This window comes from Pleurodeles waltl, chromosome 1_2 (assembly GCF_031143425.1).
Source record: "Pleurodeles waltl isolate 20211129_DDA chromosome 1_2, aPleWal1.hap1.20221129, whole genome shotgun sequence".
Lineage (NCBI taxonomy): Eukaryota > Metazoa > Chordata > Amphibia > Caudata > Salamandridae > Pleurodeles > Pleurodeles waltl.
In genome coordinates this window covers 1,081,433,150-1,081,459,464 of record NC_090437.1, presented here as the reverse complement: position 1 = coordinate 1,081,459,464, position 26,315 = coordinate 1,081,433,150, and the positions used below count along the sequence as shown (strand labels likewise).

The following is a 26,315-nucleotide window of genomic DNA, read 5'->3' as shown; positions in this document are numbered from 1 at the left end:
GGTTTACGAAGTCAGATTTGTCATCTCATCAGGGCAGTAACCCAGCACCACTTGGCGACAGACTTTGGTTATAGATGAGATTAACGAGGAGCTGTATATCAATCAACAAATCATTTACATTTTAATTATTATTTTCCAGTCAATGATGAGAGTTGTTGTGAGTGTATTATTCACCTTTAGTATAATTGTTACCTGAAGATAAAGAACAAAATGGTATTCAGTAAATCTTCAACACCTATCGGTTTAGCATAAATACTTGCAAGACAATTCAAAAACCACAACAAGAACATCATCACTGACACATCTTCAGTTCCACAAAGCAACAATATGACAGATCATTAACCCAAAGAAAATATAGTATTTACTATTAATCGTGTCAAGAGGCAGACTTCTTCACTCGGGAAAGGAAAGAGCATCCCATGCATGGGCAGGAATAATCCTTGCCTCTGTGTACTTAATAGAATTGAAACTTTCCATCATGATAGCTAAGAATGTTTTTTATTCTATGTCAGGACGAGAAGCAAGGATTATGCTTGTTTAAAGCATGTCCACCACCAAGGATGCCATATTTACCACTGGTTTAAAGTAAAATCTTTTAAACACAGTCTGATGACCAATCAGCCACATTAATGATAACCTCCATTCCATAGAAGAAAGTCTTTTGAGACCATGGCCCCTCTGACGGAATGGGCTCCGAAGAGCTCTACATTAATGCCTGCCACTTGTACAACCCAGCGGACCCCGCAAATGATGGTGGGCGATGAGACCGCTTTGAAAGATTTTCGTATGTCCTCTGTCTCATTCTCACATGCCTTAAGGCAACACACTACACACAATTTGGGAACCTTGTTGAAGGCCGGATAAGATATTACTCTGGAATCAGTTTTAGTTCTCCTGGAGACATAGAAGTGTCCTACCTGTGGGGCAAAAACCCGGCTCAAAATGTCAAAGGCTCTCACATCCAAGACACTACGACAAGAAATCCGACACCACAGCATTGCTAACTTTGCTGACAACTCCTCACAGGAGAGAATTTGTCTGCCATGATTGAAAAAGATTCAAAACAATGTTCACATCCCACTAATTAAAGTAAAAAACAAAAGAAGTATTTTGAGGTCCAGAATCATAATACAATAAAATCAACAGGTGGAAAATTTTTTGGCCAATTATTTATTTAAAGTATTGGGTTTACAAAAGCAAAACATAATTATGGCTCAACAAATAAGTCTAATGTCAAGTCTTGGTTTTACAAAAGGATTTGATAGGATTGATCAATTGTTGGATATGAAACTATCTCAATCAATCTTCGAAGGCCACTTCTGATCTATAAAGTTACAGGACAAAACTTGTTTCGCGACCTCATTCGCTTCCTTGGGGCCATAAAGATAATCACTAGAAATGATCAGAAAATAACAATGTAAAGAAGATGATCACAACGATTGGTGCACAATTTGGGGTATTTTTCAAGATAAAAGCTTGAGGCGTAATTCCAGACTTCCAAGATCTAACAAAGGTAAATGAAATTCAGAAACGCAGAATATGATTTTGGGTAATAATGAATGAATAATGAATCAATTTGGCGTGATGACCAGCGCATCCGATAAACAATAGTAAAGCATCAGTTCTGATGCTCCCACAGTGGGGAAATCTGCACAGTTCACACATGCACCTAGGCAAAATCAACACATCGCAAGAAGAACTGTACAATGAATAATGGAACCACTTATCTTTTCATGAAGACGGAAAGAAAAAGGAAGCGTCTGGCAGAAGGGTGGATTATATGGACATCAAGGTTTGGGGGGAGTGTTTACTGGTTGTTACATTTTGTAGTCTTTTCCAGTGGTGTTATGGGAAAGGTGGTTCTGTTCCTTAAACGCTGCTGAGTAATAAACGGAAAGAAAGAGGCTAATTCTCACCCCTGACATAGAATCTTTATTGAATATGCATACGTAATCATCAGTCAATCAATAAAACAATATAATCAAATAACATCAGAACAAATGTATAAAGTACGTTCTGTAAAGGAAAAATCCCTATTCTAAATCTCAGAATTGGGATGGGGATAGGCGAGGAAATGTGTCAGCTGGAACCCATGAAGAGCTCCAAATAGAGAGTTTAAAGCATCTGTGAAAGGCTTCTATCTGCAGATTCCTTAGCTTTGAATTTCTCAGGCATCAGGCAGGATCCAGAAACTTCTGCTTGAGCAATACACCTGCGCATGCCGTTGAGTGGCTCCATTCGGTTCCATGTGGCGTTATTGGTGCCGGTTGTGACACGTGGTCACCTATATAGGTGCCACCCAGGCACACGGTCATCAGTTACTTTCTCCACGACTTTAAACAACAGGAGCGCAGAGCCATTAAGCAAAGTGACAATTGCATGTCAAATTTAGGGCCCTGAAAGGGATCACCCTGACCCTAGCAAATAAGTTGGCAAAGCAGGGAGGCATGGGTGGTGTAAGGAATCTGAAGCTACATGTAGTCTCTACCAGATAATGTATTACCAAAGGTAAGTAACTTATTCATCTAATAGAGACTTCAAGCTGCAGATTTCGTACCTTTAAATAGCTACCCAAGTCACTCTTTTTAGGTACAGTCAGTGGAGTTGCTCTTGTATAGAGGGATGCAGGGGAGCAAAGAAGGTGGGCAGGGTGACAGTTTGTCCCAAATAAAATGAGGTCACCACCTTTGGGAGGAAAGAGACACGGTTGTGTCAGAGAAGGCTCTTGCAGTGGATGATTCTGATGCAGTGCAGTGTGCACTGTACATGAGAAAGAAAAGAGTAAAGACAGTGATAAACATTTTCTACATGCTATTGGTATGGATGGAAATAGCATGAGGGCAATAGCCTAATCTGTCCAACTATTAGCAAACTATGCAATTTTTGTAAGAACTTCTGCAGTTTTCAAAGTGTTTGTCTAACAGACAATGCAAGAAAGGTAATGTGAATCTAGTGAATTCTACGGATGCAATTAACCAAGAGATGTTTAAAAATGTGTTGCTTACAGTTGATGAAAGTGAACATATTCAGGGTATGCATACTGTTAGACCTGACATGCTTTAGGGTGGTCACCCCTAACTTTTTGCCTGCCTCCCTCCACTTTTTGGACTGTTTTTGCTGCCTCTTAGACTCTGCGCACTTTACCACTGCGAACCAGTGCTAAAGTGCATAAGCTCTCTCCCTTTAAACATGGTAACTTTGGATCATACCCAGTTGGACTATTTAATACACTTATAAGTCCCTAGTAATGTGCACTGTATGTGCCTAGGGCCTGTAGATTAAATGCTACTAGTGGGCCTGCAGCATTGGTTGTGCCACCCACTCAAGTAGCCCCTTTACCTTGTCCCAGGCCTGCCATTGCAAGGCCTGTGTGTGCAGTTTCACTGCCACTTCGACTTGGCATTTAAACGTACTTGCCAAGCCTCAAGCTCCCCTTTTTCCACACATAAGTAACCTCTAATGTGTGCCCTGGGTAACCCCTAGAGCAGGGTGCTGTGTGGGCAAAAGGCAGGACATGTACCTGTGTAGTTTACATGTCCTGGTAGTGTAAAGCTCCTAAATTCGTTTTTACACTACTGTGAGGCCTGCTCCCTTCATAGGCTAACATGGGGCTGCCCTCACACATTGTTGAAGTGGCAGCTGCTGATCTGAAGGGAGTAGGAAGGTCATACTTAATATGGCCAGAATGGTAATACAAAATCCTGCTGACTGGTGAAGTTGGATTTAATATTACTATTTTAGAAATGCCACTTTTAGAAAGTGAGCATTTCTCTGCACTTAAATCTTTCTGTGCCTTAGAATCCACGTCTGGCTACGTTTAGTTGACAGCTCCTTGTGCATTCACTCACACACCCCAAACACAGGGTGCTCAGCCTCACTTGCATACATCTGCATTTTGAATGGGTCTTCCTGGGCTGGGAGGGTGGGGGGCCTGCTCTGACACAAAGGACTGCCACACCCCCTACTGTGACCCTGGCAGACAGGATTGAACTGAAAGCGGACCTGGTGCACTTCTAAGCCACTCTTTGAAGTCTCCCCCACTTCAAAGGCACATTTGGGTATAAAACAGGGCCTCTGCCCTACCACCTCAGACACTTGCTGTAGAAGAAACCAGAACCTACATTCTGTCAAGAAGAACTGCCTGGCTGCTCAAAGGACTCACCTGTCTGCTTTCTACAAATGACTGCTGCCTTGCTGTTGGCCTGCTGCCTTGCTGAACTCTTGTCTGGCTGTAAAAGTGCTCTCCAGGGGCTTGGATAGAGCTTGCCTCCTGTTCCCTGAAGTCTCAGGACCAAAAAGACTTCTCTTTTTCATTTGGACTCTTCGTGCGCCGACAATTTCGACGCACAGCTTGCTCCGCGGCGAGAGAATCGCCGCACACCGACGCCGCGAGACTTCCAGAGGGGAAATCGACGCGACGCCTGCCGTGAGAACGAAAATTCCACGCACAGCCTCCCGGAACGACGCGCAGCCGGAAAACAAGCCGAAGAATCCATGCACAGACCCCGGGACACCTGGTAATCCCGCGAACCACAGAGAGAGACTGTCCGTGTGCCGTAAAACGACGCACGACTTCCCCGCGTGAAAAATAACGACGCAAGTCCGTGTGTGCAGGGGAGAAATAGACGCACACACCATTTTTCCACGTATCTCTTCTTCTGCGGCCCTGGGCGGAGATTTTCCACTTTAAACCAGGTAATTTGTGCTTGAAAGAGACTTTGTTTGCTTTTTAAAGACTTAAGACACTTAATATCACTTTTCAGTGATATCTCAACAATTTCACATTGCATCTTTATTCGTTTTGATCTGCAGTTATCCAGATAAATATTATATATTTCTCTAAACACTGTGGGGTGTATTTTTGTGGTGCTATATTGTGGTATTGTATGATTTATTGCACAAATACTTTACACATTGCCTTCTAAGATAAGCCTGACTGCTCAGTGCCAAGCTACCAGAGGGTGGGCACAGGATAATTTGGACTGTGTGTGACTTACCCTGACTAGAGTGAGGGTTCTTGCTTGGACAGAGGGTAACCTGACTGCCAACCAAAAACCCCATTTCTAACACATACCTTTTAAAGAATCATTATCATGGGCGTATGTAGGAAAAATAGGCATGCTAGTTCTAGCAGATTCAGGTTCTCTAATACTTATATTGTCTGAATAAGGATTAACAAATTGAAAGTTATTGAATACCAAAATTCTAAAGTTAGTCTCAAAGGATTTAGTAAATTTTAAATAACAGTGGCTATTTTTATGTCAGATCAGAGCTCTTGGGTCGTTCTATAGAAATCAAAATATGTGGCGGGAAAAGGTAAGGACATTCTAGGATGGCAAGATTTAGGGAACATGGTTATTATATTAAAACCCGCATCTGATTGTTCTATTTCCTTGGGTGAATCTCCCATATTAACTATCAGTAATGATCTTGACTTATTTGTGATTTTGGGGATTTTTTATTTATTGATTTTTCAATAGGGTGTGCCAAAGGTTTTAAGCACAATTTAAAACTGAAACACTGGCTTGTTCCAGTTCATAAGGTTCACTCAGTGCGTTCGAGCACCAGAGACAGTCTTCAGAAACATGTAGGTAGCTTGCATGAAATATACTAATTGATCACTAATACATCAGAGTGGGTCTCAGCAGTTCTCATCACATTTAAAAAAATCAGGCTAATCTTGGCTATCCTTAACTAAAATTTGGTGATTGACTCATCCACTTCCTAAAATACAGCAATTATTATCTGCAATTGGAGGAGCACATTTTTTCTTCTATAATAAATATAAAAACTGCTTAGTATCACACTGCTTTTATCTGAGGCTTCATGCGATTTAACTGTTTTTGACTTGCCATATGGAGCATACTGATATTTAAGGTTACTGTTTGGCTGACCTTCCCAGCCAGCGTGTTTCAAAAGCTAATGGCCAATCTTTTTGCAAGAATTCCAAGATGATATTTTGATATTTGCCAAAACAGTAGAAGACGACAACAGGTGGCCGGACATGGTTTTAAAAATACTTGAGGGACATCACATGAATGTGTGTACAGAAAAAAATGCAAATTCAACAGGAAGGGAGTTGTGTATTTAGGTTACGACATTACGGTACATGGTATTTGTTGGAAAATGGCCTCTTAGGGGTCACCCCAAACATTTTTGCCTTCCTCCTCTTCTTTTTCAAATTTTTGGGGGCTCTAGGACTTTGGACACTTTACCACTGCTAACCAGTGCTAAAGTGCATGTGCTTGCTCCCTAAAAACATGGCAACATTGGCTCATACCAGTTTGCATATTTGATTTACTTATACGTCCCTAGTAAAGTGCACTACATGTACCCAGAGCCTGTAAATGAAATGCTGATTGTGCCACTCACATAAGTAGCCCCTTAACCATGTCCCAGGCCTGCCGTTGCCAGGCATGTGTGCAGTTTCACTGCCACTTCGACTTGGCATTTAAAAGTACTTGCCAAGCCTTAAACTCCCCTTTTTCTACATATGGCACCCCTAAGTAAGCCCTGGGTAACCCCTAGGGCAGGGTGCTTTGTAGGTAAAAGTCAGGACATATACATATGTGTTTTAGATGTCCTGGTAGTGAAAACCTACATTCGTTTTCCACTACTGTGAGGCCTGCTCCGTTCATAGACTAGCATTAGGATTGCCCTCATATACTTTTTTGAGTGGTAGATTCTGATCTGAAAGGGGTAACCAGATCATATTTAGTATGGTCAGAATGGTAATAGAAATTCCTGCTCATTGGTGAGGTTGTATTTTATATAGCTATTTTAGAAATGCTACTTTTAGAAAGTGAACATTTCTCTGCACTTAAAACCATCTGTGCCTTACAGCCTGTCTCCGGTCCACATCTGGTCTGTGCTGGTTGGCAGCTCCCTTGTGCATTTCACCCAGTCAACCACAAACACAGAACACTCAGTCACATCTGCATTCATCTGCATACTGAATGGGTCGTCCTGGGCTGGAAGGGTGCAGGGCTCGAAAAATCATAAAATTATTACTAGACCTGTCCGTCAAGTAATTTAAGTGATCTACTCGACCTAGCTGTAATGTACTTGACCCATAAACAGGTCCCAAATTATGTGATCCTTGGCAAATAATTTACAGAGCCACCTTTTTCTTCATTCTCACATATGATTGCACCTTCAAATATGTGAGTTCAGCATTTCTGCATTACAAAAAACCCTCTTTTTTTTTAATTAAGTAGACTAAAGTTTGCTACATGCATCAAAAGAATCTAGCCCACATACCCATGACGTCTAGCCCACGTAACCTAGGACTTCTTTTAGTTTACTAACAACATTGCCATTAGGGCAGGAGTGTTTCTCAGTTTGTTTAAACACTCAGTTTTAATAAATATGTTACTAAACCATGATGTGCTAACATATTGTCATCTACACACAGTAACTTTCCAAGAAATGTCTAAAAACCTCTCCACTAACTTGGAGCTTTACTGATAAAACTACATAGTGTATTAATTTTTGAAAATTGGGTTTCAGAAAACATCGTTTGCACATCAACACAAAGTATTCTGATTTGTTTTCATTCTATTAAAATATTTGTTAATCACCCAGAAATATGAAAAAGGGCTTCACAACTATTTGAAATATATTTTGAAATGTTTGCACAGTTGACTTAGTCATTTGAATGTTGTGGGTAAGGAAAAACCTGACACCCTATATCCTTTTATTTTACATTCTAAGCAACAGGTCACACAGTTCACCTTACAAAGTCATGGAACTCTGCAGTCAGAAGGAAAATTAATTGTAAGACAAACTGACTTTTGACCTCTGTCTGTGAACACAGAGCACATGTGACATAAGAACAAGATTTAAAGGCATCTTTTATTGCCCCTCCACTTTTCAACTGAACAGAGCACCTGTTCAGTGTCAAGTATTAAAAATAGTTCAACCTGAGACTCCCTAATGCAACCAGGAGGGCCTGACACTTACATTTTAAAGGCCAATGACCTGCCCTTACACAAAGGACTGATAACCCCTCACACAACCCTGCAGAAAAGACTGGTCTGAAACGTGTGCACTTCTAAACCACTCTTTGAAGCCCCCCCCCAACCCCACACACACACACACACACACACTTCAAAGGCAATTTTGGGTATTTAAACTGGCTGTCTGACCCCACCAACTCAGACACTTCTGGACCTGCACCTGAACTCTGTCAGAAGACCTTCCTGGCTGCCCAAAGGACTCTTTGCTGAGAAGGACTGCTGCCCTCTGACTGTGCTGGAAGGACTCTGCCTTCCTCCAGAAGTGCTCTCCAAGGGCTTGAATTGAGCTTGCCTCCTGTTCTGCAGTCTCGGGGACAGTAAAGACTTCAACTACTAGCCTTTTGCTAGTATCCGTCTCTAACGACTCCGGAACGACCTCAGGGATGCTTCTGCTCCGTGGACCTCACTTCACGCAAAGACTGTGGCCTGCAACACAAGTCCTACGTTGCCACTACTCCACTGACATCACTCGGGGTCATTGCGACACATCATGTCCTGACGGACTGGCACCAGTGCCCCCACAGGGTCACAAGTAATTGACGCATCACTGACTATGCCACATCATTCCCCTCCCCCCCACCATGCTTCCGGACGGAACAGATGCCTCACCTCCGCCTGCTTCATAGCAGGGAACCAATTTTCTTTTCTTGGAAGCCGTAAGGGACTGATGCCTCACCAACTCCAGCGACTCCTCATTCCGCTTCTGTGCGACTTCCTTGTTCTTCGTTTCAAAAGGTATTGTCCCTGGGGCTCCATGTGACTCGATGACTGGCTCCAGTGATGTCGGATTGTTGGGAACGACTCCGTCAATGACATTCTTGTAGCCTCAGTCGGAGCTATTGTGTTCCTATGCGCTTTAGTTGGATTTAACCTTTAAAGTTCATAACTTTGCTTGTGTACATTGGATTTTCCTCATTACAACAGTATTTTATTCTGATAAACATTCTCTATTTGTTCTAAACCTGTGTGGTGTCTTTTTGTGGTGTTTTTACTGTGTTATGGTATGCCTTCTAAGTTAAGCCTGACTGCTCAGTGCGAAGCTACTGGAGAGTGGGCACAGGATAATTTAGATTGGCTTGTGACTTACGCTGACTAGGATTGTGATCCCTAACTGGATAATGGTGTATACCTTTGCCAACTAGAGACTCCATTTCTAATAGTATTGTTCCAAAAGATAATCTGGTAGATGCTATGAAAAAGGCAGAGATGCTACATGATAAAGATGCTCAAAGGTTTTTTGTGGGTTTAGGAGAGTATAATGCGAGGTTTATTTACAGCTGCGAAGTGCATGTAGAAACGTTTAGAAGATTTTTGAAGAACGGTGAATATTTTATATGATCTGATGAGCAACAAATTGCATTTTAGGGTATGAAGATTGATTGTGAATGCACCGGCATTCAAGCCGATTGCAAAGGCAAATGCATTCTAACTGTAGATGCAATTTCAATAGCAGTGTTCGCTGTTTTTAGCCAAATTATAAAGCTGGAATAACACACAGTTGTGTTAATTTCACTTGATTTGAGGGGCTCAGGACCCCATTACAGTACAATAGAGAGGTGCACTGGCATGTGAGGACAGTTTAGAGACGCAAGGCTTATTTGTAGAGGAAGACCTTTGACTTCATAATTGATCACAAGCCTTTATCGTGTATGCTGGATGGATGTGGAGCAGGAAGGGTATCATCAAGACTAGTTGAGTTCATTTATTGTGTGCAAGAATTACATTTCCATATTAGGTGTATTTCTGGAGGTAAAAACATAAGGGTGGATTGCCTTTCAGTAATACCACAAAATGACAGGCACGAAAATATGATTATGGATAAACTGGAATGTGTGATAACTACTATTGATTCTCTTGAAAATTGTAGGGGGGCCATCATTGAATTTGAATGGAATGAAACTTGTGTAGCAAAGACACTAAAGAAATGTGTCAAAAACATTTTTTGTGGTTGGTTGACTTTCTGATAGAAATCTAGATGTTACCATGAGGACGTTTGCTCATGTGTCTTTAAGCGCAGTGTGATAAAGTGTAATCTTGTACACAATGGTTTATTTGTCCCGCCAGAAGCTTAGAGAGAAAAGCTGATTAAATTGGCAGACATGGAGTGCTCAGGACGCACTGCCACCAAACCACTGCTTAAACAGCATTACTTTTGGCCTTCCCTTTGGAGTACCTTTGATGCAGTTGTTAATGATTGTAAGTATTGTTTGTTTTCAGACAAATACTGGAAGACACCTAAAGATCAATGAATGTAACTGATACTCAGAGTGGACCTTGGGAGTAAGCTTCAATTGATTTTTGCAGGACGGTGTAATTTATTGATGAAAGATACGAGATTCTTAGTAGTTCTTACTGACTAATTTTCTAAGTGGATCCTTTATGCATTTTTACAGAATCCCACTACGAATGCTGCTGTTGAGGTTTTTTTTGGAACTGATCCTGAGTATTAAGTACAAAGTGCCTTTGTCAGGAAATTATACTCAATTTGTATCTGAGGAAATAGTGGACTTTTTGAAGTGACATGGTATTGAACAGCAAGAAGTGTCTCTGTATTTTCCTTCTGTGAACGCTCTTGTAGAGGAGACAAATACATTTTTAAAAGAAGGCATGCAGAATGCAATTAGTTAAAACCTGGATGTGGTCAGCTATCTCTATAAAAAATATGCTATTATCATAAAACTCAGCATACAGTTACAATGGTATCACCATTTAATGTTAATTGTGAAAAATGTTATAAAAATCAGTTGGCCGCTTTGAAGCAAGGAAGTAAGAATGGTGTCTATGAAGTGAGGAGGCGCATTGTTGAGAATAAATGTTGTGGTAAGAAATATCATGACAAAGCACATAGATCAAATGAAAAAAAGAAAGAGATTGGGTGTTGATTCTTAAGCCATCAAAAGTTACCAAAGATTGTTTCAATTTTTGTTTTTAACCTATTTGAGTGTCATCCAGTGCTGCCCAGTTTGAAGGAAGAGGATGGTGGAATAAGAGTTATGGTATGATCCTCAAACCTAGTCAAGATATAGGGCCAGATTATCAATTTGGCGGTCTCAAGACTTCCAGACTCGGGGTGGCGGTCTGACCGCCACATTTCAAGTCTGGCGGTCAGACCACCAAAAGACTGTCATCTCTACCAGGATCTCTGCTTCCGACGGGCTGACTGCAGCCTTGGTTATGAGCAGCCAGGGCAGCACTGAAGTCAGCGTCGCCCTGTTGATTATAACCATGTTCTCTACCAGCCTTTTCATGGCAGTTCAGCCACCATCAAAAGGCTGGTGGAGAACAAGTGCTGGCCTCCCCAACTCTACCCCCCCCCCTATTCCTTCCCCCCAGAGCAGTGTTGAAATGCGCACTGTCTGCTTGGGTGCTTGAGAGGACTCCTATACGACGGCGTTGGACTGCACATTTTCCACTGTGCTGACATGTTTCTGCCTTCATAAAGGTCCAACAGCCCAATTTAAATGCTGGCAGACCCTTGGTTTACTGACAGCGGAGACTGCTTAGCGTCCACTGTGGTTTCACCATTCTGACAGAGTAAGAGCTGTCAGGGGTTGACCTGTGTGTCTCTCCACTTAATTTAGATGGGTGGACATATAGGTCAGCTTTCATTTCCAATCACCACCTAGAAAACCATGGTGGAAAGGGGGCAGGAAAAATTTCAAAATACCCCCTTCGCCATGGGAGATTGTTGTAGGAAATGTTTAAAAAAAAAAAAACAAAGCGCACTACCATAAATATGAAATGTGAAAACATTGTGCCACATCAAGCACATCTATATGCTATGCTATTCCTATGAACTACTCCGCTGTTCTCCATCAAAAACCAGTTTAGGCCTAATCCCCACACTGACATGAGCAAGGTGAATGGTTCATTCAAGATGTAGTGGCACAAGGAACATGAAAGGGTCCTCTGTTAAAGGCCAACTTATTTCTCCACAACCTGAAAGTATACAACATCAGCACACAAGTCCCCGGCACACTCTCCGTGCCTTCAAGCAGATTGCAGACTGATTAGACAATGAGAACATAATTGAATTAACCCAAAGCACACAGGTGCACAACTTAGTGGTTGCAAGGAAGAAATGAAATTCGTTACACTCAGAAGTCCCAGACACACAATGCTGTCAGCACACACTTCAAATAAATTACATGTACAAAAGATTACGTAGCATTCATGGGTTAAAAAAATGCTTGGTAATGAACCTTTGTCGAACGTATAATAAAGAGTGAGCAATGACTTAGCCTAGGAATTCGGGGTTATGGAGTCACATGTTTTTGAGTGTTTTTCCATTTTAAATTTGCATGTTATTTATGATCATATGTAATAAAGTATTGTACTGATGTATATAAACACGCCTGTCTGTGAGCAGACATTTGAGAAAAAAATGTAGAGGCAGGTCGTGCAGGTCTGAGGTGCAGTCTGCAGTGTTTTTTACCCTGTTGCGACAGTTAGTAAATACTGTCTGGATTGCCAAGAAGAGTCTCTGTAGTCATTTTTGAGTCTAAAGAGAGTTCCCGAAACGGTTGACGACCCACCCGAGGAGGTACCTTTGCACTCCCACCTGACCGCTGGCACCTGAAGACCGCCTGCCCCCCACTGCAGAGGGACCAGTGCGCGTAAATTTGATGAGGTAAGCAGAAGCCGGGTTAGCTGAAGTTCTGCCTGTGCACGAGGGTAGGGAAGGCTATGGGGGCTGCTATACCCTCAAAGATGAGGACATAGCAATTCACGATCATCGTTCTACTTAAGTGCGCTACTCTTGGCAATACTAAACCCAAGTGTAAGTGTAATATGATCACTTGTGATGTATCTTTTTTATTCTTGAAGGATTGTGTATGTGCGTTGCACAATCAATGGAAATATATGCATTTTGTGAATTTGTCAAAGAGGGCCAGAAGGAATTAAAAGCAGAAAGCCTATTGTAAAATGGTAAAGTAGAAAAACTAATTTCCCACTAGAAATGTTTTGTGAGTGTACTTAAAAATTATTTAAATCTGGTAGCAGAAAAGGTAAAACGTAAAGGATTAAGAACATCTAAACATGGAGACCCCTTTAGAACGTATACAGAAGGTATTTCCTAGTGACATAAAGGAATTACAAAAGTATAGCCAGGAGTGGTTTAAAGGCACCCAAAAGCATACGTATCTTTGGCCAAAATAAGGAACTTTCAATGATAGAGCAAATGACCATGTTGTCACATATCTCTGGAGTAAATATGCAGGAGCCAAATTAATGAAAAAAGAAGCCACCATAGCATTATGGAGACTATTCTAAAGATTCCTCTCAGGGAGATACCTCGCGCACCCCAACTGTTCCCTCACCCCCATTTGATCCCTAGGGCACTGCACCCGTAGTGCCCAACATCTCCCCACTAGTGCAGCTGCAAAAAGCCGCAGAAGGATTTGAAAACCCTGAAACTGAAACCCCTTCACACTTCCTACAGCAACCCCCAAGGTAACCCCATGAATGCCAAAACCAATGAGGGCAAGTAGTCCTATACAGCAAAGTAAAATAGGGGGTCCACAATTTTTAGGGCGGTTAGACGAACAGTTTGTTACTGCATCTAGACCCTACCTTTCCCCAAGAGCAGAAGAGGAAAGAGCAGAATTCAGGCGATAGCAATGTCCAATAGCATATTTCATCAACAATGTTGTAGTTGCTTCAGAAAAGGGACGCTTGAGGTAGAGTAATTAGGAAACAAGTGTCCACCCCACACCAAAGGGATGTAGGGACTGCATTGTGGAGCAATATTGTACATGGATGCATGGGACTGTAGATATGATGGGACAGCCTGTATCTTGAGGAAGGGAACAGGAGCAAAGAACGACTAAAAGTAGTCCACCCCCTTGGCAGAAGGAGAAGGATGGCGTAGTAGTCTCAGCAGAGTGTGTGCAGGACTGGCTATCACGCAGTAAGGATAGGAGAGAGACAAGTGAAGTAAGGAGAGAAGGGCATGACGATGACTGTACTGGGCAACAGGGCAAACTCAGAGGAGTTTTGGGAAATTAGTGTACCGTATGCAATCTATACACCAGCTTGTGGAGAACATGGGTGAACTCCTTCAAACCCAAGAAGTAAGTCACCCTATTTATGGTCTTCAAGAAAGACCACTCATTGACTGAGGGGCACATGGAGACTGCCTAACCCTATCGATGCTAGGGGAAGAGAGCAAGATGTGCTCTCTAGAAGCAGGAGGCCCCAAGCTACAAAGCTTGAGTGGTACAATTCCAAAGCACCCATGGCCAGCTAGACCCCGGAATGGGATCATGCGAGTTTAGGGGACGGGTGACTCTCCACAACAGACCTTCTCAGCAAATGAGTGCCCAAGCAAATCGCGCAGCACTGGCCTCACCCCGAGTAAGACAGTCACTGAAGGAGAGGATAGCTGGCATTTTGTTGTGCTATTTGCGGAAAACTTACACTGGAATCAGTGGTTAGCTCCCCAAATGAGCCCCTGGCCACAAGAGGGGTTCTTTAACCCACACAACATGGCAAATGCTGAAAACTGCATTCTGTATGGCGAGGGTGATCCGGATTAGGGCTACCCTTACATGACGAAATTATCTGCGTAAATGGCAGAAGTACGTCAGACCGCCCAATCCCCAGCGCTCCACCACCCCTTTACATCAGTTGCTATTGATATGTAAGGGCTCTGGGTCGCGACATTTATGTTTCTTGACTACAAATGGACATAGAAAGCCTCAGAAAACAGTTGCCGCTGCTTAGAGAGGGAGTAGGGAAATGGACTAGACCATTTGAGAAGCAAACTGCAGGTATCACCCTAGCAGCGGAGGGTGTAAAAAGCCTGCTTAGGTCCCTCATAGGGGACGAAACAGACACAGTATTTCAAAAGGATGGAGGTAAAAAAGTGACATTCACTGAGACCAGCTATGATAGATCGCCATTCACTCTGGTCAGATCTGTAGTGTGGGATCAGCTGAGAAAAATGTACCACTGTAGACCAGATATCGGTATTGTTCTATAATGTAATTAAGAAAGGATTGCCTCCTGACATACAAGCAGAGGAATGCAGAAGTTTCTCATCCACCCCCTTGGCAGAAGGTGAAGGATGGCGTAGTAGTCTCAGCAGAGAGTATGCATGACTGACTATCACACAGTGAAGATAGGAGAGAGACATATGAAGAAAGGAGAGAAGGGCATGACGATGACTGTACAGGGCATCTTTTACTCATCTGTTTTACAGATCAGAGTAGTTTGCGTTTTAAGGGTCTTGTTTGTAATAACATTACGGTAGGCCTCCTATCCCTGAAAATGTGTAATGCACTAAGCCCTGGAGGGGTTAAATACATGATTACACTGCAATACTTTCCATCATTTTCTTTCATGTGGTGATGCTCTCTAGGAGCTAACTATATGGTAACATGACCATGTTTCTTGCAAATGCGGTTTTCATTGTGGTGTAATCTAGGGGCTGTTATTTCTGATGAATGTTTTTATTGGGTTTATATGATAATTGTATATGTTTTATTACTCTCTCCTTAATGCAATTATCACCACTATTTAGGCCAACTTAATATCCTTATTACACTATTGCTGTTTAAACACACTCAATATGTTTAGGTAACCATTCTAGTTTATTTGTCTCGTTACTCCTCTGTGGCTGTCTTTTTTTGAGAATTGTGTTATCCAGCCAGCAACTCTGATGGTGGGTGGTGAAAGTGGTAGTCTATTGGAATTCACATGGCATATTTAAATTAGGATGCTATATGGCAACATTTTCATTTTTGGCTGCAGATAGAGGAAGTAGGTAAATGGAAGTGCTTTAGTTATATGCCGGGCCACTGGAATTATGTGGCAGGAAAAGAGCAAATTATGAGGCAGGGTTGACCAATTTATGTGGCAAGAATAGTCCAGTTATGAATTTACAATGCCAATAACTCTAACTCGAGCAAATGCTATACCCATTGCATTGCAAATGCTTGTTCTAATACAGTATTTGAACACCTGACAGCACTGTTAGAGATTAAGCAGAAACTGTACCACCCACAAAGTAATGGAGTAGTAATGCAGCAGAACAACCCCTTGAAGAGCAAGATCAGCAAGTTGTGTGCCACTCTGAATAAAAAGTGGCTACACCACTTGCCAATGGCACTATTTTTCCTGTAGGCCAGCATGAGCTAGTTGTGGGCACTGTTAATGGTTATTTTTCTAACCTTTTTGCATTTGCCGGACCATTCATCCTTGTTTAAATCGTCTATTGTAATTTGTTCTCTTAAAGGTTTAGTTTGTATGTTCTCACCCAAACCTTTTGTGGGGCCGCAGTGGGACCTTAATTTGGTTCTCATATTCCTAAAGTTTAGCCCACATGAGCTGATACACAGTTGTCCTTTGCGTCTCTTCACTCTTAAAAAAGTCTTTCCTATTGTGCGAACTTCCGCATGTGGTATGGGTCAACTGCAGGTTCTATATGCCATTTGTTTTCTGCATAAACTGGTGTTGAAGACCGGAGCAGCATTTCTGCAGAAGGTTGTGACGCTTTCTCATGTTAGTCAATCCATCACTTTTCCAGCATTATGTGTTGCACCTCAACCCTTGAAAGAGGAGAAGAAGCATATACCTTCGTCCCCTAAAGAGCCTTGAATGTTTACATCAGTTGTTCCGAGGACCATCGGGTGGACTGTCAGCTCTTTGTGTGGTTCTTTGGGCCTAAGAAGGGTGAGGCAACGCACAGTCCACTGCATTAAGATCTGCTGTGCATTGGCCAATAATCAGCCTCTGGTTGGCCCGCGGGCACATCCAGCCAGTCAAGGCCGCTTCGACTGCATTGTCGCACAATGTTCTGGATATCTGTTAGGCTACAACATAGGCATCAATTCTCACATTCACAAAACGCTCCTACACTGATAGCCATGTCAGACCGGAAGGGCATTTTTTCCCCGTTTGGTCCTGTGGAACATTTTGGTTTGCTTTGGGGGGAGTGCTTCAGTATCTGTTCACAAGTTGAGGGATCTGGGGATAGAAATAGCCATCTGAAGAACAAGTTCCTTGCCGTTGGTAACACTGTTTCTGTTGGATACTCTAGTCACTGATTTCTCACTGCCCTACCACCTCCGCATTCTTTAGAATCCTTTCCATCTAAAAACCTTCTAATCTATGAATCTGCACACATCTGAATGACTGTTAAGCTCTGCGTCTGACGGCACAGACAGAGTTCAGAAGGACACAGATGCTAGCGTGCAGGGTGGCTCTTCTATATGTTTTTCATATTACTTCAAGGGTGGGGTGGAGCTGCATGATGCCACCTGCTGGCACGCTGTATGAATGCTGAGAAAGATTCCTGGATCCAGTCAGGATCCTGGGCTTATATTCACGAGCTGAGAAATCTGCAGTTAGATTATCCACTAGAAAAAACATTAACAAATGTTAGTAATGTGTTCATCAAGCAGGCAGTGGTGAAAGCAGGAGTCTTAATCTGGTACCTGATGGTTTCTGTGAAAATTAGCTGTGTTTCATTGTCATGAAAAATTGCATTACTTAAAACATCTGATCATATTGAGTGCTATGATGTCAGAATTTTACATTGCATTGAAAATTCCATTTGGGTTGACTCCACCTTTGTACGAGGAATGTCTTTAACGTAGCCATTTCTATTTGAGTCATTTGATTTTTTTTTTAGAGTTTGGGAGGCATCAGCAAGAGCCTTTCCTCCTCAGTGAAAAGCGGCAAACACCCCTTTATGAAGTGGCAAGGTGCCTGCCCCTTTTTGTACACCTTCTGTTTCTCCTTCTGGTTCTTTGGTCAGCCAATCAGCTTTTAGCTTGTTGGACTTGTGCCTTATGTTCATTGTATTGGCTTTTTTTTCCCTTCCATTGTTGTAAGCTGATACGTTTCTGTCTGAGGATCCGGCACACCTTTCATTAAGCTTGTGAGTGTCTTTAATAAAACCTTAGGGAGCGATTCACAAAAGTCAATTTTTTTTTTTTTATAACATGCTCTCACTTAGTAAAGATGCTGAGGTAACAGTCTGATATATATGGCAGTTCCTTAAATATCCTTATTTTATTCATGTTTTGGATGTTTTGGGGGGCAATTCTGTAATACATATAAGAGTAAATAAAAAAATGTTTGCAAGAGAAGTATCTTTTGTCATCCAAACTGTCTTTTTGAATAGGCCTCTTACATTTTATCTTTGCAAACATTAGTAAAGTCCCTGTTTTAAGGTAAGCCCATGAAGCATTTTTATAGAAAAGTTTAAATCACTCACAGGAATCTATCAGCCATGTCAGGCGCTGACTTCAGACCGAAGGTTCTGATAGCAGTTCTTGTGGCCAGTCTTTGGCCTTGATAATGTTCTCTAACCTCAAGTCAGGACAAGGGTCATTGGATGCCACGGCACCCCATGTGGAGTTAATTCGGAAAGATGAGACCTTTTTAGCCATGGAAGCCATTACTTCCTGAACTGAACATGGCAGGGTCTAACATGAGACTGGTTTGTATGGATTCCTGAAAGATATTAGGAAGAGTTTAAATGTACAAGAAGAAAGAAAATAGAAAGTAAAGGTACAGGAACCAAAGGAAAGGGTGTGGTGTCTTGGTCTGCATTGAGTTATAAAACCTGGCTCCACTTAGAGAGAAGCAAAACTCAAGAGTTGCGAGGAGCTTCCAACAGAGATGCAAGCTTTAGGGAAAGATCTTTAAGGGAAGACTGCCTTTGAAGACACAACAAACTAGTAGGTTCCTACAAATAGAAGAGATGCATATGCATGGTAATTGTCAAGCAAAATACATGAATCGTCCTGTAAGACAAGCTTCTATTGTACGTATTTTCTCTTCTAGCTATTCCGCTTCTTAAATTATATTTGCTGTTTATTGAGCTATAGGTTTAAAATATAAATACACATTTGCTCATGTTGTTTTTCATTGCAATGTGACAATTAAGTCTGCATGAATATATTCATGTTTTTTTCATTTAATTTTCATTTTCCAGTGGTTGTTTTTAATGATGGACATGGTTTCATAGAAGCTGTTAACGTCACTTCCTGTTTATTGTTTTGAAACAATAGGCAGGATTACATAGAATGCAAGTAAGTGGAAGGTTGCCTGGTCCTTTCTGCTAGTTGTTTATTCTGAAAAAGTTCAACAGTATTCATCGACATTATTCATATACAATGTACAAAGAACAGAGCATAATCAATTAGAGAGGAACTTAATACCAGAGACTTGAGATGGTACAGCCATACTAAGCTTAAATCACCTTCTTTCTTTGAAGACAACATGGAGACACATCTAGCTTACACTTGGCAGGCTTATCTGCCCTGCCTGCCTGTTGATGCACACAAGAATAGCAGACAATACTACTTCGCTGAACATGGGTTTATTATTCAGAAGATGTATGCATGTGTGAATCATCTCAGGAGCTTGTAGTCTGCTTCTGGTTAGCTGAAAGTAAGGTTGGGTGGGACATAGAAATGAGTCATATGATATAACCACAATGTTTCAGCATATTTTATTGTTCACTCTTCTAGCATTGCAGCAATATTGATAGTTTTCATTATAGTTTGTTCTATAAGAGGGTTTGATTTTAGATAAATCTTGAAAATATTTTCCTGATTTCCTCATATTCTTCAGTGTGCCTTTCCATGATGAGAGTGTTTGAGTTCCACTAACTATCCCTGGATAGTTCACAGAATTGATTGTTACTCACATCACTCAAGTAATGCCCAGTTGGTTGTGGGCTGGTTGCCGTTCATATGGCTTTCTGTCTCAGGTTGGCACATTGGAAAATTTCTTAGTGCGAGAAGGTATAGAAAGCCTATTACCAGGTTGTGTTCTGGAAAGAAATGCAGAAGAAGACTAGCAAACAAGTCAGGCGAGAATTTTCAAATTGAGGTTGTTGAGGTAGAGGTGGCAATGAATCCAAACTCTGCCGCATGCACCAGAAAAGACAAGTTGTCCTGGCAGCCTTATTTGCTTGTCTGGTTCCTGGAGCCCAATACTTGTTAGCAGCGAGCCCCCAAAGACCTGACTATACTGAGTGTTGCAGAGATTCCCCAAACAAGTATATATAATTATTCCCAAAGAACTTGTCATATTGAGGGCCACCAGGCTCAGGAGGAGAGGGTTGAACAGAGGAATAAGGTGAAAAACTTATTTGCCAAATCTAGAAGATGAAGAAACCATCCTAGGGAAGGTATGTCCAGATTATTCAGAATGAGGCTACAGTTGTAGAGCCTTGTGATTTAGAGAACTCTAAAAAGGGAGCAAAAGCATAAGAATGGAAATCTGTTAGTGCAACTAAAAAGGAAGCAAAAGCATTGGAATGGACATCTGTTAGTGAAGGAGTAGGGACTCTGTGGCCCAAGCCTTTGAATCTGCCCGTTCACATGAGCTGAATGTTGGTAATTGAAGCTTAAAGCAAATAATTCTATGAACTGTAGGGCCCCCTAGAGGGTGGAGAATACCATCACAATTTTTTCTTGATTCCCACTGATGTCTATAGCACTAGTCCACTGTCAAAGTGGAGAGCAAAAGTGATTCAATCATAATTGCATGGTTCATTTAGAGACCATGTTCTCAAAGGTTTCCGGACGGATCACCAAGAAGATTTGGTCATCATCCTTGAGCTGACTGTACTACTGCCAGGTTGCCCTTCTTGATGAAGACCTGGAAGGAAGATATGTTCAGAAATGGCTCTTGTTAGCAACGGTTCCTACAAGAAGCTCCAGATCACTGATGTGGAGGAATCACTTTACTAAGGATCAGGAGGATAAACCCATCAGCTTGTCCTGCTGACATCTGACTCCATGGCCAGATCTGTAGCTGATCCAAAAATGACTGTCGCTTCAGGGTACGATGTCTTATAACCACTAAAGAAGCTCATAATGAGAATCCTCATCTATGATGTTTTGTGAATATTGCTGGAATACCTAGTAGTGGAGAGTGGCAAGAAAGTTGCTCGGATGAAAACTGGTGTGAAGGGATATTAAAAGAAAGAAAGTGAAAGGACCTAGTCAACCTTAGCTCTCACTTGATTACAGAGACCTTAGTTGATCTTATTTGGGGTAATCTTGAGAGTGCAAGAGGTAGCATCTACAGTGACAATTAGGGCATCTGGTAGATAAGAGGGCATTTTTCTACAATCTGGAAATTACAGGTGCATGACTTAAACAGGCACATTATATTTCCAGTGAGTAGGAATTCCATTACTTAGTTGTGATCAACCTTCTGTTTAATATTAGTTAAGCTTGGAATGCTAATTTTGTGCACCAGGAATGGTGAAGGACCCTATGTCTCAGGGATGTGTGTTACTCTTGCCATTGTTGGGTCTGCCCTAATGGGTCCTGCCTCTCATTCTGCGTATCTACGGAGCAGACCTGGACCTCTATGTGAGCATAGCATGCTGAACAGTTGTGGATATACTCACTTGATTGTTTTGGGGTCATTTAGCAGTAACTGGTGGACTCTTTTTCCTTTTTCAAGAGGGGAGGATGTCCTGCTCTGCCACAGGGTCCTACTTGGCATCCCCCACAGCTGTCCCTGAAGTTGACACAGTAGCATGGCACCTGAGGCAGTGACCAATTTTTTTTGGATCTTTTCCCAGGAAGCATAGATTTTAGAAGACTAGCATAGTTTTTGCTTAAATTAAATGTGTATTTTTTGTTTCAGGTATGCCACCCTATTCGTAAATTCGATCCAGTCTGAGACTTCCATATTTTATTATGAGTGTTGTCTCGAATCTTTCAAAACCATGGGCAGCATTGATGGTATATAGGTGCCTGGAAACAGTTCTCTTCTTGTTGATACTGCAGCTAGCAAGGTGATCCAGTTTATTGCTCTGTTAACTCTTGAGCTTCATGTAGTATTCCATCATCATGCTCAAGGCACATCCTTCATTTCCAAGGTATTTTCTGACTTCCATGTGCACCAGATCGTATTTCTAAACTTTTTTCTGAATCTGTATTTCGACAAGGTGAGCATCTGACACTATATTGATGTACTGAGGTGATTCAGATTTTAAAGGAGTTTTAGTTTTTATAGTGACATGTGCATGGCTGTGGAGTCTACATGAGCATGCAGGCCTCTAACACATCGGTGACCCACTTAATTATACTGCAAATCATTTTGCTCTTTAAGTGGATCTTTTCATGCTGGATTTCATGCAGTTGCTCTTGGGCCAAATCACTGTCTGTTGTCTGTGAATTTTCGGAGATGCTGTCCATTTCAGAGAAACTTAATCACTTCTGCAAGCACTTGATATATCAGAACCAATGTCATTTCTCAAAAGCTGCCAAACCTAGACAATGTGTTTATCATGAGTTAGGATCTTCCCACAAAAGGAAGAAAGGTTACAGCAGTGCTTGAGAAAATATTTGACTGATCCTGTATGTGCTCAGTAAAAGTTGACATATGTACACAATGGTTTCCGTCTTGACTAGTAATTTTCCCACAAAAGGAACAAAAGAGTCTCAGAACATAGAATTAGAAAATAGGTTCTGCTCTGCAGTTCGAAACTGGGTTCCAAGGCCATCAATTGCATACACTCTCCTTGTGCCGGATCCAAGTCCCACCAATGCAGCGTCAATTTGTGAGGGACCCTGATAGGCATAACACTGTTTGTTCATTTCTGTCCTACTCAGAAATAATCCCTATCACACTTTTACATTTTGTTTGTAAAAGACAGGTATCTCTATGCTGCTTCCCCCCCCCTTCCATCTGCCCATTTCCCCCTGCCCTCCTACATTATCCTTGATGTTGGAATGGCTAATATAAGCATAACTGCTCACATTAAGTAGCAGCATGGACAGTGAGTCACAAAATTATTTTTCATATAGATAAGATGGGAGTAAAATGAATATATATGTATATATATGGGTTCCTCTGAACTTGACTGTCCTTGGTCTGTGAACCAGTCAGGGAACCACAGACTACAGTGCATTACAGGGTGGCATCATGTCTGAATTCACCCTGTATCTGAGACCTCAAGCCCTTCCTGCTGCCACATCTATGTCTTACCCTTCTGTACTCAGATTCTTTTATGTGAGTGTCTACCTGCAGCAGTGCGTTTGGGAGCATCCCTTCCCTCATTATTCTCCAGTGTATATAAATGTGTCTTCAGCAGTGTTCCACCACAGTCTGTGGTGCCAGTGATGCACCATTCCTTTAGCCAGTCCCATGCCTGCTCCTGGTGCATAAAGTGTTGCAACAACATTTCGTAGCACTTTAAAATGGGAAAGGGAGCAGGCGTATGTCAGGGCTGTGGAATTTATAAAAATATCTACTTGTCCGTGGGGCAGGTTGTCCTGTAAAAAATAATCTACTTGTCCCTTTGGCGCCATGTAGTGCAGCGACAAATTATGGCAGCAATCTCATTATATGAGCTCTGATAATAGCCTCTCCTATTATGGCAGGGCTCATAATATAGTAGGGTTTCAATACTTGCAATTCCTTTAAGGGTTTATTACTAAAGAAATCACACAGCGCAGTATAGCATGCTACTCTGCTGTGCCGTATGATAGGAAAAGGGCAGGAATGCGCCATATTTAAAATTGTATAACGCATTCCTGTCTTTTCCTTGCACTGGTGCACAATGTACTGTCTAGTGCCAATGCAGACACCCTTGCACCATGGTGGAAGAGTGCCTGTGTTGCAAGTAGGATTGTTTTTGTGCAGGAAGGAGCACCTTCCTACACAGAAACAGTCCTGATAGGCATTTTCTTTTTTCTATGTGTGCTGCAGAATGCAGCACTTGTAGAAACAGTAAGTAACACCTTAGCTGGAGAGGGGTTGGATTTTGATGCATTCCCAGGTCTACCAGTAACGGACCAAAATCCAAGGGTGCATGTATGGGATGCTCCACCCATGGAACGCCTTCCCAGGGCAGAGTAACACAATGCAGCGATGTTTGCTGTGTTGCATTACTCTAGACTTATCAAGCCAGGCAAGGCCACACAAGGTGGACTTGCATGGCTTGATAAATCTAACTTAGTAGTTGTGTCTCTTGTGTTCTGTTTCGTGGCCTGGGGGCGACACAACTGTTTTTTTATTTTTTGCACAACTGTTTCAATATGTCCCTTATTTTTCCACACTTCTGCAGATCTGTATACTGGGACTGGGAGTAGGAGTAAGCAATAATTCCAGGGTTGGAATGTCCTCTTGAGTCTGTGCAAACCTATTTACTTGCATGTTTTAGGGCTTTTCAACTGCTATTCGCTAATCTTTTCCCACATACCTAGAAAGATTGGAAATTTACTCCTGAAAAGGACAGAAGTAAAACTTCTTGCAGAGTTGAGAGGATAAAGTAGTTGGAGGGAAAGTGAACTTGCAAAGTCTCAACAGATTTTCACATGAGCAGATCTACACAAGCATATTTACTTGTGCTTAAATGCAGTTCACAAATATTTTCTAGGAGTATGATTTTCTAGCCTACTTCTGTAAATTCTTGTGAATCCATGAACGCAGTAAAGCTGCCCTAATGCAGGAAAATATACTATAGGTGCACTTTTGTGACTTTCTGTAAGAATTGAGTCCCTAATTAGGTCTGACATTCACCAAGACCTTTAATTTTTATTAAATTCTGTGTCTCTATATTTCTGTCAGCTGACTTTACTGTGAGCGGCAGCATTCTGCTCTTTCACAAGGAGCATATCAGCACACACACTCAGTGGTTTTGTTCAGTGCCAGGTACTACAGTGGCAATTGATTTTTTTTTTTTTTTTTTAGACCAAAAATAGCATTTCTGTTGCCAAAGTTTGTTATAATGGTGAGTGCTTAACAGCTTCTACATCAATAAAGTTTAACAAAAATAATATCAAAACAAGACACACATTGACAAAACCAAACCTTTTACCACCAATAATGGACCTATTGGCTTTACCAATGCTGATTCTCATGTTTCTCATAATCTTGTTTAAACTGGTTATATTAATTTTCCATTATGAATATTTTCTGGAAATACTAACATGCATTAACACAAGTTACTGGAAATGGTATCTAAAATTTGACAGGAGTTGATATAGGATTTTTTTTTTTCCAGTTGCATTTAAAGTCTCCTCCTTTCTTTTGAGCTTTGAGTTCCATGGCCTTGGTTTGTAACTGCCACTGGCATATATAGCTTAACTTCTTGATAACTATAAATATGGCATTCTATCAGTGCCACTCTCACTTTGTCTTCTGAAAATCTGCCCTCACTGATGTAATTTGAAGAGTTACTGTATGAACTCCAGGGTGGCCATAGAGTCATGAACCACAACCAAAACATCCCCTGTTGAGGTGCAGAGGCCTTGTCTTGGGGCATCCTCTGGCCCCTTTACATACTGGGTCTAGATCCTCTTTTTTGGTGATACTTTCGCCTGCCAGTTTTCTCATTGTTTGGAGTTACTACGTTCCCAGATATGCCACCAGCCGTGTTTGACCCCAGTAGATGGGCATTCAAAACTTATAGAAGTGGAAATTCACTAGAACTAGGCGGGAGTCCTTTAGGCAAACATAGGCATTCAGGTTCAATGTTCAGGCAACATAGTGGGCTTGTAGGGACTCCAACATCCATGCACTTCACTCCTGTCTCACAGGCACTGATGAATTTAGGAAGCTTCAAGCAAAGGGGATCACAACCTTAGAGATCTAGGTACCTCGGTCAGTCAGGGATGCAAAAATCTGGTTCCCAGGGAGCCAGTAACAGAAGCTGTTTCTTCTTAAGTGGATTCTGGTTTGTGAATAGAGACTGTGTAAAAGATCCCAGTGCAAGAGAATGGGTATGCCCCAGGTACACTTTGATAAAGTCCAGACCACCACATTCAAATAATTTATATATTGGCAAGGGTGTGTATTGGCTCCCACCCTCTTCTCATTATTTCCTAATGGCATTGTACAGTTTCTTGACCGCTCTCCCACAGATGCTCCCACTTTGGCTGGTGAGGAAATTCCTATTTTAATGTTCGTAGACGACATACTCCTAATATCTAACACCCCAAGCAGGCTTCAGCATGCTCTGCATCGGCTTGAAGAATTTTATCATTTGAAGAGGTTAAGTAGATAAGGTTAAATATATGACATTAGCTTCTAATGTCTTGGAATCACTAGATAGACATTAAGGCCCCAAAACTTCGACAAATTGCTGGAGTGTTGCTGAAAGAATTTTGTAGCTCATTTTCCAAACCTATTAGTCTGGTACTCCAAATTTATGATGCTGAAGCTCTTGGATCAGTCTTATATGGTTCAGGATTGTGGAGTTGTACAAATACATCTTCCCTTGCAGTAGCTGAGAATACGTTCCTGTGGAACGTGACCAATCTCCAGTAAGGCACCCCTTTAGAACCCATGCTTCTTGATTTAGGTAGA

The 26,315-nt window shown here is 41.7% G+C and overlaps 1 protein-coding gene across 1 annotated transcript in view; it reads left to right on the top strand.

Moving 5' to 3' along the window:
- Nucleotides 1-26,315, top strand: part of STIM2 (stromal interaction molecule 2) — a 350,713-nt gene that overhangs the window by 263,350 nt on the left and 61,048 nt on the right. The gene's annotated exons all lie outside the window — the stretch shown is intronic.